Source organism: Anomalospiza imberbis, chromosome 4, assembly GCF_031753505.1.
Source record: "Anomalospiza imberbis isolate Cuckoo-Finch-1a 21T00152 chromosome 4, ASM3175350v1, whole genome shotgun sequence".
Taxonomy (NCBI): Eukaryota; Metazoa; Chordata; class Aves; order Passeriformes; family Viduidae; genus Anomalospiza; species Anomalospiza imberbis.
The window spans coordinates 33,319,000-33,332,109 of NC_089684.1; the positions used below are offsets into that span (position 1 = coordinate 33,319,000).

Consider the following 13,110-nt stretch of genomic DNA (forward strand, 5'->3'; position numbering starts at 1 on the left):
CAGTGAACACTGAGACAGAGTTTAGTTATACAGTTCAGGTTATACAGTTCTTTCTAGCACATCAAGATTGGTCTTTTCACCCCTGTTTTCAGAGGCCAATATTAACATGCACTGCCAAAAAAATTGGCAGTAAAAACATAAAGCCTTTTTACCTTGGAAGTGCAAGAAAAAAAAAAAAAAGAGTTCATAAGTGGAATCTGTTGATATAATTTCAAGATTAGCAAGTTTTCTATTTAAAATCTGCCTTCCTGATTCACAAAATTAGGCCTTATTTTCTGGTCCTGTTTCACATTTTTATATACTTGCAATAAAACAGCAACTGGAAGCTCCATTTATGGATTGCATCCACAAGCTGCCAACACAAAATAACCATCTGTGCCTTGAAAGTGAAGAACTTGTGTCCTAACAAAACTTGATGAGATTCCCTAACTTCCCTCTTTCATGATGGCAGAGATCCCATGAATTAAGAGAAAAATCTCACATTTCCACTGCACATCTTCTAGACCCTTTTCCAGGCTCACAGTCAGAGAGTCAGTACAGAGGGTTTCCCACCTCTAAACCTTGGTTTACAGATGTATAGGACTAGAAATGGTGTGGCCACCTACCAACTCAGGTACTAACTACTACCTTAAGTTAGGTAAGTCTACCCATGACTGCCCAACCAAGGCACAGAATAGATGAGCCAGAAAGGAGCAGTAGCGTGGAAAGATGCCCCTGTTCCCTCCAGCCTCCTGCCATCCTTCCATGTGACATGGCAGCACTTGCCCCTGGCTGTCAATGCAATGCAGACACAGTGTTTGACTTTATAACACCACAGCCAAATCAAATGCACAGCCACTGCTTCCTCAGATGTCTATATTTCATTTAAACTGGGATAAAGCAAAGAAACTGGAATATTGTCTCATCATGCATTTTAAATCAGCCAGGGTAGAAAATAATGGGGAGTTAATCAGATCACTGAAACTCTAATTCACTTGGTATTGATCAGGCAGATTCCTAATGGGACAGCAGACCAATTTCAAATTACAGTAAGCTGACTTATCCTCGAATACCAATGACTAGCTCCCGAGAGGAGCTGGGACAGACCATAGGCTCTCCTCTTCTTATGGCACATGCTTGACAGAATGCATCAATGTATAATATGATGTGGCATTTGGCTAATTAATGGGAGATTGATGAAAGGTGCAGTTTTGAAAGCAGAAGTCTCACTTGAATAAATGTGGGATGAAAGTCCCAGCAGGGATAAAGTACACAGAGCCTTAGAAACAATTATAAAAGAAAGGAAGATGGGAGCTAATGGAAGGTAATGCAATTAAACCAGGCTTTTCATTATATTAATTAGAGGCTTCATCACTGAAATCTAATATATAGTGCATTTAACTCTTCACTGGCTTTATTTACAATTTATTTAGAAAACGCTTTGAATTATGACCATGGTGTCACAGATGCTTTGTCCTGAAGGGGAAGCCTGCAAACAGAGGGAGCCAGGGAAGAGTTACCATCATTTACACTGTGCTTTCAGGTCAGAAATCCTTCCTCAACAAACTGTTCTTGATTAAATGCTGATGTCTTTATGCAGTGACAGGATTAAAGGGCTGCACTTGTGGTGGTTTCTTCTGCTTGCTGGAGTTACTGGGGAAAAATGGTACCTCAGTTGCTCTTCAGAGCAAAGGATGGGGCCAAGTAGGGTTCCATACAGTGATTTTGTGAACGCATCCATACAAAAGTTCATTAATCTGGGTGATGGCTCTTTACAGCCTCCCAGCTTTTACCATGTAAGAGCCTATCTCTTGTCATGTGCCGCACAAGGTCTGTGTCACCCCTTATATGACTGGCAGTACTTACAGGGAAGGGTTTGTCCTCCCTGTCCTCACAAAAAAAAAAAAAAAAAAAATCCAAACAAAAAACAATAACAAAAAAAACCCCCAAGATAGAAGTCATCCAAGCTGGAATGGTGCCAGGCTTCTAACACAGAGGATGATCTGTGTGTATTCCCTTCTGGAATGGAATGGAGACAGTGTGTATTCCCTTCTGGAATGGAATTTAGCTTGCTGATCTACCCTGGGTGCACAGCTGGAAGTGTCAATGTGAAAAACATGCGTTTACATGGATATTTTTAAATATATATACATACACAGAAGATTTGAGATGTAGCAGCACAATGTACTGTACTTCGTTGTGATGAACTTGATGGTTACAATTAATTTTCTTATTTTAATCCTACATTTTCATTTGTTTACAGTCACCTCTAAACTGATAGAGCTGAAATATTTCATGGCTTGCCCTAAAACTGGTAGAATCAAAGGAAAAAGAATTGAGGCTTCTCTAAAACTGAAGTCTGCCTTTAACTAAAGGAAACCAAAACAAACACCCTTCTGGAGGGGCTACTGAACCCATCCCTCTTGAAATTGTGTGGTAATCCCATACCTCGTTGATGGGGCAGAACGAGAATCTGCCTGTTTTCACCTGACACAGTTATATGATGTGTTTGCAGCTCTCATTCCAAAACGAGTCCAAAAGTACCTATGCTCACTGCCAGGCAAGGCAGAACAGTTTTACCACAAATGTGCTTATTTTCTGGAGCATAAGTACCCAGAGAGGGTAGGGAGTTGGCCATAGTGATGGGTGCAATGACAGAGCTGGAGGAGCACTGAGATGCCTCAGAGAAAATCAGAGCCACAGCCTTCCTGTTCCCATCTGCTGCTTTGGCCAATACCCCTCTCCAACACCTCCTAATACCAACCTCCCCTAACGAGGTGCTAATGAATTGTTAAAATCTGGTCCTTAAAGACACTGCACGTCTAGGATTATCTTGAATCCAATTGCCTGCGGTTTAATTCTGAAAAATTACGTGAGAGAGGAAGGCTGCTGTCGCAGCACCGACACAAAGGGCAGAGGTCCAGCTGTGCTGCAGCAGGTTTTCATGGAGGCACAGGCACGAGAGACTTCCCTGCCCCGGGAATAGCTCTGATTGCTTTTGGCATCGTGTTGGATGCCAGGTTTCCCCGAGTAGAGGAACTGTGAAGCAAAACTAATGGGGCAGTTGTCCTCAGAGTAGTACGTCGTAATAAATCCATTTGTGGAATTACGATGCTGGCAAGTCATTAACAAACAGCAGCTTCCACTTAACCTAACACACAGCAAGACCTCATACCAAATTACCATCAACATACTTGCTGTTTACATAAATCCCTTCCTTCAGTGCATTTCCCATGTCTTTTTAAGCTATCCAGATAAAATCCTCCCTACAGTCCAACACCAGCAACCCACTGGCAGCCGCTGACTCCAAGGGCACAGCCTCAAAAAAAGCGAAGATGGAAACGTCCACTTCATCCAACTTGACCTTCTCTTTGGTTATGCTGCTACCTGACAACTACCATGGCATAACATGGAAGACAGTGCTCAGAATGCTCGAGGTGTGGGAAAGTAGATAGTGCTAGAAGCAATTTTACAGGACAAAACCCTTCAGTTCACAGAGGAAAAAATAGAAGGAACATCACTTCTGCACTCACATCCAGCCTAATATGAAGGATTCATATGGTTTTCCCCTGGGGTGAGATTTGACTCTGGCAAAAAGGCCTTCACTCAGAATTCAGGGTTAGAAATTGCCATTTGAAAGAGGATGATAAAGTTCTTTGCTTCGAATTACTCACTTTTTTTAAAAAGGTGCTTAGTCATTTCCACTGTATTTTTCAGGATTTTTATCTTGTATTTCCTCCTCTCCTTCCATCCCCTTTATTATTTGCTGAACTTCTCAAGTAATTTATTAATATACATGAAGGCATATGCATTTGGTGACAGTTTTTCCATAAAATATTAGGGAGATGTATTCAGAACTGCTCACCAATAGACAAATACTTTCTACTTTCAGCCAGAGCACCAGGGTGAATGGAACAATACCAATGCTATAATTTTTAAAATAACTGACCATTAATGAAACAAGGTTCCAAAAGCTCTGCTCCTAGGAGGTTCAGACACAAAATGTTGCTGAAGCCTCTTGCCTAGCTAAGTTTGGGGTAGAGAAACAACCAGCCACAGACATCAGGACTATTTCTTTGCCTGGATTCCGACAACCAAATATATGAGAAGCTTTGCATACATACTCAAAGAGGAAAGACAACATTAAGGCATGTACAAGACAGGCATTCCCTTTGCAGTTGTTTTCAAACCTCATGGAATTCTTCATGGAAAACTGGAATTATTTTAGAAGGAATGACAGCAAAGCAGGAAATTGTTAACAACGTAATGTGGCAGTCACTTTTGGAGTTCCATTTATTCCCTGCCAGCTCAGTACAGATTGTGCATCACCACTGTCTGTTTCACTACTTGGAGCAGACAGTCACAAGCCCCAAAATACCTCTGATCTACCAGAGAGGATTCAGAAATAAAAATAGCAAGACATGCACACAGAAGGGCTGCCCTCTGGCTCTTTTGGCTAGCTTTGTTACAAAGGAACAGATCCTGCCAAAACAAACATCTCCACCCACCCCCTAGCAAGAAAAGTAAGAAAAAAAATCTTTACTGAAGAGTGGACTTTTCCTACAGTAAAACTGACCTTTTAGTTTGGAATTGATGGGCTATAAGAAAGGTTGAAGAGAATGCCACTGCATTTAGAGGGTTTCACAGCATCCTCATAAACTTAACTGAGGGTATTGATTGCTCTGCTCCAGGAAGCCCTGGTGGACATGCAGTGTTAGACTTCAGCTGATGTTGACTCTTTTTTGTAAAGCTACATATATCAGCTAGAAATTGTTATTGGGAGATGCTTTAGCAAGATAGAGGTATTTTCAAAACTGCAAAACCACAGATAATATCCAGAATTTGACCCAGTACTGGTCAGTGCTGACAAGGAAAAATACCAGACTACTGCGGTTGGCCACCTGCTGCTCATAATCATGACTAAAACCAACAAGGAACAAAGGGAATAAACATTTCAGTCTGGGAAACAACATGAGGGTTTTTTTTTCCCTTTGTCACAAACTCATCAGTGTAGAAAGGGAAGCATTTTAATCTTTTAAAAAGCCATGCATGTACAGGGTTTCCAAGTCGCCCCTGAATTTAAAAAATAGGTATTTTTCCTGGGTGAAGCCAGGGTTTCACAGAACCAACCATCCACAATAACTTGAATGGTCTCAAGTGACCCACAGATTAAACTTATCATAATGTGAACTAACAATACTCAAATTACTTATCTAAACTGGGGGAGGGGGAAGGCATCAAGAAAGCTTTCCCTTCCTTCCATCCTGTCCATCACACAGGGAGCAGGTATGAGACAATTACCAGATTTGATCTTGCCACATCTCAGTGACTATTTTACTCACTGGTTTTGCAGGTACACAACACTGAAACCTTCTCTGCAGGAAGGAAGTGACTGTTCCCACAAGGGTCTTGAGCACAATCAAAGATCATGGTTTATGTAGAATATACACAGCCAAGTGAAGCTTTAATAAGACCTTCTACCAGTGAGACATCAGGAGTCAAAAAGGAGTAGCAACAAGCTTCCAAAGCACATACTTGATTGGGAAAGGGGGGTTGTTTTTTTTTTTTTTGAAAAGTTAGTGTTTTATATTCTGTGAAAGCACAGCTTTGGCGGCAGGGGATCTGAGGTAATGTTGTGCTCTTTCTTGGGTACTTTGTGTGGCTCTCTGTGTTGTGACATATTGCATCCCTGCCTTTCATCTGTTCCTTTCCCTGCACCAAGCAGCAAGATAGTTGATCCTACTTATATTTCATCCACTGTTTACATGCTATCTTATAAAAGGTGTTTGTGGGACAACAAACTGACTTTGATTTCAGACCTCTCTAGGGTGCAATCATGCTGCAGCATGTGACCAACTTTAGCATTTTTAAAACAAATTCCACTATTTTATCTTAAGAAAAGCAGTGTTTTGCATTTTCCCTTACTACATGACTGCAGAAATTGCAATATCTAAGATGCTTACCTGGAATTAGGGCAAGAGCAAAAGTCAGTGAAGTGTCACCTATCAGATAAAAAGACAGAAAGAAAAGCACTGTCCATTTTCAAGAAATCTGCAACTTTACTTGAAATTTCTGAGCACTTTCCCCACCATCCCCTGCCTCATTTTAAGTCAGCCTATGCTCATGCTTTCCATCATCTGTCTTCATCTCTCATCCTGATGCAACAAATATGTATGCTTGCACCTAAATGCTTCAGTGGGACAGATTTCCAAGCTTGAACTTAACTACCCAAATTTATCTATGCCTCATGGATCATTTTATGTAAACAGATGATGGAAGAAATATGACTTTCTCCCCACTTAGGTTGAGCACATTGTACTGCGACAACAGTCCTGAGTGTGCCAGATGTACGTCAGCTCAAAAACACACAGATATATCAATTGCCACTGCCTCTCACTACCTACATCCACACACACTCCCATCCAAGTATTGATTTCCACAATTTCTCCAAGGAATGCCAAAAATAATAAACAAAAAATAAATCAAAAACAAAAGCCTCTTTCCATTACGTATTAAATATCCTTCTATGAAGTTAGAACAAATAGGAGATGTATATAGAGTGCAATGGAGACATAAATCTAGTGTCGTAGTAATCGATTTCTGCCTTGTTCTTTTATTTCCAGTAAATAATGATCTTCAGATCTTTCATGGTGGAACTACTGTAAAGTCTGTTAAGGGAACACAGGCAGTGTTTCATCTTTGATATAACCAACAAAAACGCCACTCTAAAATCATTACACTCACTTATTTCCTGTAGCACACTGGTAATAACATTTAGCAGGATCAAAGGAAATTTACAGAGAGTATCCCCTCCACTAACCTCCATCTAATCTGTATATGATCAATAACACATTTCGTATTGCTCAGCAGTGTGCAGAAGGTACAGATTTCTGCACAAAATGATGTGGCCGTACATTTCTAGCCATTCTTCAGTATTCTAAAGAACACTACAAGCAGCAGTCATGCCTGGTTGGGTCAATTAATTATATTTAGAGATACTTTTTGTATGTAAATTAAAAGCAGAAGAAACTTCCCTAACCAGTCTTATTTTCACAAAAAGATGCACAATTGTTTGTTGTTAGTGCTGTACAAAACCTTTGTGTCTTTTTCTGCATTCAGCCTGAAATAGGATTTTTGATTTGGTGTGTGATCAAATGAGACTATCAAGTTATAAACCACAAATGAATTAATTAAACAGCAACCATGGGCTACTATTTACATCCTTCAAAAGAACCCTAAAACTCCAACACAAAAAGAAGTAATCCCACAGTACCAAAAAAGAGAAATTAAATTTACTTTGAAGTCGGTATTGTAACCACTACACTTTCCAATAGTTGAGTAAATACACACATTTCTTGACTTTGCACCAGATGAGAGCAAAATGTCAACCTTAGATACCAACAAGTTAATACAGTAAAGTTAAAGAAAAAATCCTAAACTCTTTGCCTGTGATCTCATCAAATACTAGTCAGGATAGCTGCTCATCATTCTTGCTACCATAAAGATGAGGTGAATGCATCTCATTTAGCTTGACATGGCAAGAAAATAAACATTTCTATTTGAGTCAGCCCACTTCAGTGGTCAGTGTAAAGAACAAGGCAAGGCAAAGTTTGTAGGTAGGATAATATCTTACATTAGACTGCTGTATTTGGGAGAAATATATTAAATTTTAATATGCTCATTCATAGCTCAGATTCTGGTCAGACAAGGAAAAGGGGCCTTCTTCCTATCACAGCTACTTTTCCCACTTAAATCTGTTGATTAAAGATATTATTTCAAGTTGCAACACCCAAAAAGCACTTGGGGTTTTACAGTGTCAGCATCCAACTCTGGACAGTGAATCTTTAGCAGAACTTATCCACTAAGAAAAGACCACTTAATATACTTATTACCTCATTTGCCAATATTCTACAACTGCCATGTTGATTTATTCATTCATTAGGAAAACAAAATCTAAATTGCTTAGTTGAAAAACTAATCAGCTTATACACCAAGGAGTGAACATGTTTTTTATACATAGGAGACTAGGTCCACTGACATGCAGCAGGATGTTCCAGAGATGCTGTTATCAGAGACATAATCCATCCTCTGCTACAGCTGTGGAAATGCAGATATGCACAGAGTCAGCTTTGACCACAAAGCACTAGCATGGAGCTGAGCTGTGACAGGCAAGAAGCCCACCTGAAGTCCCAGCTACATTTTCTCACCTGTTTCATTTGATGTGCTATGACTCTGGTTCCAGTGCAATTTCTCAAAGCAGTCCAGTGTTTTACACTTGTGCACTTCCACGGAAGAGAGGTTTACCCTTCTCTTCAATTTCTTCGGCCAAGGCAGCAGCTGGGGCAGGACAAAGTGACAACTCTGGTGACAAGTCAATTTGTTCCTCCAGGTGCTTTTAAGTGTAGGAACAGCAACTGACACACAACCTGAGAAGCCCTACGTTGAGAGAAATCAGCTCCCCTCTATTAGGCCAGTATTGTAGTGATGAGACCCATTGAAAAACTTGGAATTCCACATTAGCCCATCATTCCTTTTACCATAATGGTCACGAACAGAATTTCTTTATAGATTTTGGAGTTTTCTTCTGAAACAAAGGAGTCCTCAAGATACTTAGAAATCCTGAGAGAAAAGGATTTACACATTTAAACTTAGAGAGATTTTCCCAAGATCCATTCTAAAACAGTTCATAAAGGTCATAAAAATTAAATTATCTTGCTGACTGAAGCTTTTTTTAATGCAGTAGAGCTTACAAAGGAATCACAGCTGGAGCCTTTAGGCCAATGTTATACTACATTTTCCTCTCATTAGCAAGGACAGCAAATATCTACACTTGGATTTTGCCACAGCAACCGGCTCTGATTCATCAGTCTTCATGACTGAATATAAAAGCACAGATCTAGTTGGCTAGATGTATTTTATGCTTGTTTCACTGAATAACCTTACAGTTGTTTCCCACAAGAATTCAATAAGAAAAATGCTGAGGCAAAAATCATTACACTTAGCCTGAGCCAAGTTCTTTCTAAACTTTTAAAAACAGGACTCTGATTCAACATTAAAAACACAAAAAAGCTGGAAGGACAATACTTTGTCTGTAAGCAGAAACTTGGTTACAGGGAATGCAATTCAGTTGGCTGAACCACCAAGTGTACTTGCACAGATCTATTAGATCCCACATAGTAAAGCTGATGGGGGGATTTTAATGTTTTTCTTTTTTTCTGTTCAAGACTGTCACCTTCTAATAAACTTATTAGAGATGACATCCCTAAACTATATTATCATTCATATGAAAAAATTTGAAAGCAAGTCAGGCCTTACAAGGATGTTATTAACATTGTTCTTTGAAGTACAATTCAAAATTGAATTGAATTCTCCCCATTTATATTAAGAACGAGATCCTTGGTACTTTATCTTATCACATTACTAGGCAGAGTGGATAAAACTAGAGATTTTTCTGCATTATCTTTTGAAGCTGAAATTTCTCCCCACTTTGATTCAAATAGATTCCCATGATCCCTATTATTTTCTACATATTCAATACAGACAAGGGTCACCATTCATATCCTCCCTTCATCACAAAGATGACAACAGAAATCCAACATAGTCCTTACTTCCCAGCACACCACAAGCCCCTCCATCAAACTTTGCATTCCTCCAAGATGAAGTCTTGAATCCCTGTTGAGGAGCCGTTCTCTTGTTGGCCCTCACAAAAGGGTGCCACAGAAGCGGCAGATGCCAAACTCTTGCCTTTTGAAATGGTAGCAAAAACCCAGGAGAGAAGAGGGATGTGAGGGAAGAATGGGAGCCTGGAAACGTACACAAATGGCTGGAGTCTGGAAGAATTTCAAAGCATTTGATAAGATTGGTTTTCCAATATGACCATCCCTGTGGCTATATGCTCCCAGTAATCACAATAGCCATGTCCTTTGTACAAGTCAAAACTTGTACAGTGGTCATTATTGCACTCAAGACTACCATGTGTATTCAGGTACCACATTTATTAACTGGACAGCTCATTTAAACAATCTAAAAGCAAGGAAGTGGACAAGAAGCCAAGAGGGATCATGGCCAGAGCAGCTGATCTGAGGTGGCCAAAAGGTCTCCCACAGAGTGTCCTGCCCAGTATAAAAACAGCGAAGAACTGGCTGAGAAGGGCTGATTGCTGCTCAGGGACAATAAACACAATTTACAAGTGATGCATCCTTCCTAGCTGTACAGCAACTAATTTTTTAAATGAAATTTTGACAGGACATTTCCAGCATGCTCTACCTGGAAGGAAATTGTGGACAGATGGAAAATGTAAAAGTTAAAATATTGGTCTTCATATAGATTAGCAGTCTATTTTTCTTTTTATCTACACCAAAAGTGTTTTGGGACCCCAAACGAAAATGCTGAGTCCTGACTAAGTGTGGCATAACACAAAGGCATCATCCAAAGATGCTTAAGCCTAGGTAACAGATGAAATGTGATAAGGGTGTTACCTGCATTTCACATACACTGGGGACTGTATGAACATACTTACATAGCAGTTACATCTACAAGTCCTGGTGTTCAAAATCTCAAAACTTTTCATATCATGAATCATCTGTTAGTCCAAATATTACCCTATATCCCCATAGTATTACTCATTGTTCAGGTCACATCCCTCTTGCAGACTTCAGCAAGTTATTGCTTGCAAACCTCTGCCAACTTCAGCAGCTATTTCAGTAAGCTAAGAACTCAGTGTTTAAAGGCTTGTAAAAAACTAAAGATTAAGAGACTAAGCACCTGATATCACTCATCTGTTTGAGAATATCTAGTTAACTTTCCAAGTTCTATCACATAGATTATGTCAATCAAAACAGTAAATTGCCAAGGCTCCAATTCAGCAAAGCACTTAGGCAGGTGTGGAACTTAAAATACACTTCTAAAAGCATTCCCATCCATCAAAACACTTAACTTGTACTTAATACAGGAAAATTAATAAGGCCTATTGTCTTCCATAACATCAGTAAAGGATAATTAAATCAAAGTGAGCTGCTGTATTAAGGTCATACTGCAGAATCTCTGACCTTTCAGGATGTTTTCCGCACATTTCATAGTGAAAACGCTAACGGAAGGAAAATGTAGGTGGCTAACAGTAGTGGCATTTTAGACCTGTTTAGTAACTGCCCACTGATGGGCTTTGGAAGCTTGTCTGAATGTCTGACTGCCCATGTTGCAGCAGGAAAACATCACGCATATTACACAATTAATATTATTGTACAAACAGGGGAAAAGTAAGGCAAAATGCATCAAGTCATGTGGAAATTCTCTCTTTAGTGTATTATCAAGTCTAAAAAGCCTGTTTTCATTTCATAATTCTAGATATGTGCCATACTCTGGGTCTTTTTTTCATCTCGTTCAACTGTTTATGTCTTAGGCTTCTCAAGGTTTTTTTATGCTTCTTTAAATAATAGTAATAATACATTTTACTTACCCATAACTCAGTTTATCAGTTCTTATTTCAAAGAAAACAAACTTTGAAGTCAGTAATTGTTCTATAGGGTATATACAACCCTCATAAGTGTCCTGTTCATTTTTCCATAAAAGTAACTACTGTTCGAGCACCAAAAGCAGGAATGCTCCCAAACACTCAAGATTTGAAAGTACAGTTCCCAAAATTCCCAAAAGCATTTAAAAACCCCTTAGGATCCTTCTAAGTTATGAGCTGACCATGAATATACTTTTTCACTTGTGTATTTAAGTTCATCTCTCCAAGAGAGCTCTTCATCTTTCTGAGAGGGTCTCTCTCAGCAGTGATACCTGGGAACAAATTTCAGGCCTCCTAGTGAAATCTGACCTCATGCTCCTTCTCAACACGTACAGCATTACTCACACTCTACTTTATCAGCTCTTTCCAGAAGACAGAACCTCAATACAATGGGCTCTATCCACTCTCAGCTTTCAGAACAAAATGTGAGATATGTATGAATAAAGTAGAAGGAGCCTATGACAAAAAAGCTGATACCAGCCACGAAATAAGAGTGAATGCTGTGAGTAAAGATTGTAATTTAGCACCATAATGAGACAAGAAAAGATAATACTAAATACATGAGGAGTATCATGAGATGCATAACGTTGGGTGGAGTTTAAGTGTCCAAGGTTTCCAGAGCTAATTCTGACCCTCTTAGAGTTTAGCACCCAGATCTTATGTTAGTTGACAAGCCTGCAATTAGTTAGAGTCTAGTCCTTGCTTTATTAATCCATCTTTGATGAGCATTTGCCTTTTCTACCATCTGGGACTCCCTCAATTACCATATTCTGTCCAACATTTTAGACAATAACTGCAGTGACATTAACCAGCTCTCTCAGCACCCACAGGAACATCCTATCCTATCCCCTTCCTGGAAACTTGTCTACATCCAGTTAGCAGATTATTATCCAATCCTCTACAGCAGGTAATCACTTTCTCCCAAAACCAGTCCTGCATCCCAGCCCTGCCAGCAAAGACAGCATCAGACACTTCAGTCCATTCTGCCCCCTTTGTCATTTCAGCTGAGAGCACATGCTTTTCTTACTTTACCTTTTTCCTTTGCATTCCATGCCAGTTTAAAATGCAACTGAATTTCCCCATTTCATCAATCTGGTTGGTCACCTTCCTGATTTTACTGCACCCCAGGATCAAATTTGCTTGATCCTTGAAAAGATTATCCTTAAAGATCAAGTAGATTTCCCAAAAGTCATCTATCCTACAGAGCAGATTCCCATGGGATCCTGCCAAGCAGATCCTTGGAAAATCAAAGCATACTCCCCAGCAATCAGTGATTCATCCAGGTGTTAACCTGCTTCACTCCCCTTTGGATCTGAAACTCTACCAATTCATGTCACTGATATCAGCCCAGCCACTGACTACCACAGCCTCGAGCAGGTCTAGGTCATTGTTAAGAAGCAGGTTCAGCAGATGCCTTCCTTCAGTGAAGAGCAATTGGAGAATACTCAGGTTTGATTTCTGGACAGTTTGTGATTGATCCAAGCAAATTGTGTATTTCTTGTTTGGAAACAAAGGCAAGACTAAGCTAAAGATTCAATTGCTAAGACTTAAATGCTTAATGATAAAATATAAATTATATTTGTAATTCAGTGCTAAGTTTTAATGCAGTGGTACATTTTTGT

At 39.5% G+C, this 13,110-nt stretch overlaps 1 protein-coding gene across 1 annotated transcript in view; it reads right to left on the reverse strand.

The window, feature by feature from the left end:
- The window catches only part of CDS1 (CDP-diacylglycerol synthase 1), a 229,918-nt gene extending 223,955 nt beyond the window's left edge, over positions 1-5,963 (reverse strand). Inside the window, exon 1 of the mRNA XM_068187844.1 lies at positions 5,943-5,963. The gene's annotated coding sequence lies outside the window, so the exon portion shown is untranslated. The remainder of the gene's footprint in view (positions 1-5,942) is intronic.
- Positions 5,964-13,110: the final 7,147 nt, after the last annotated feature.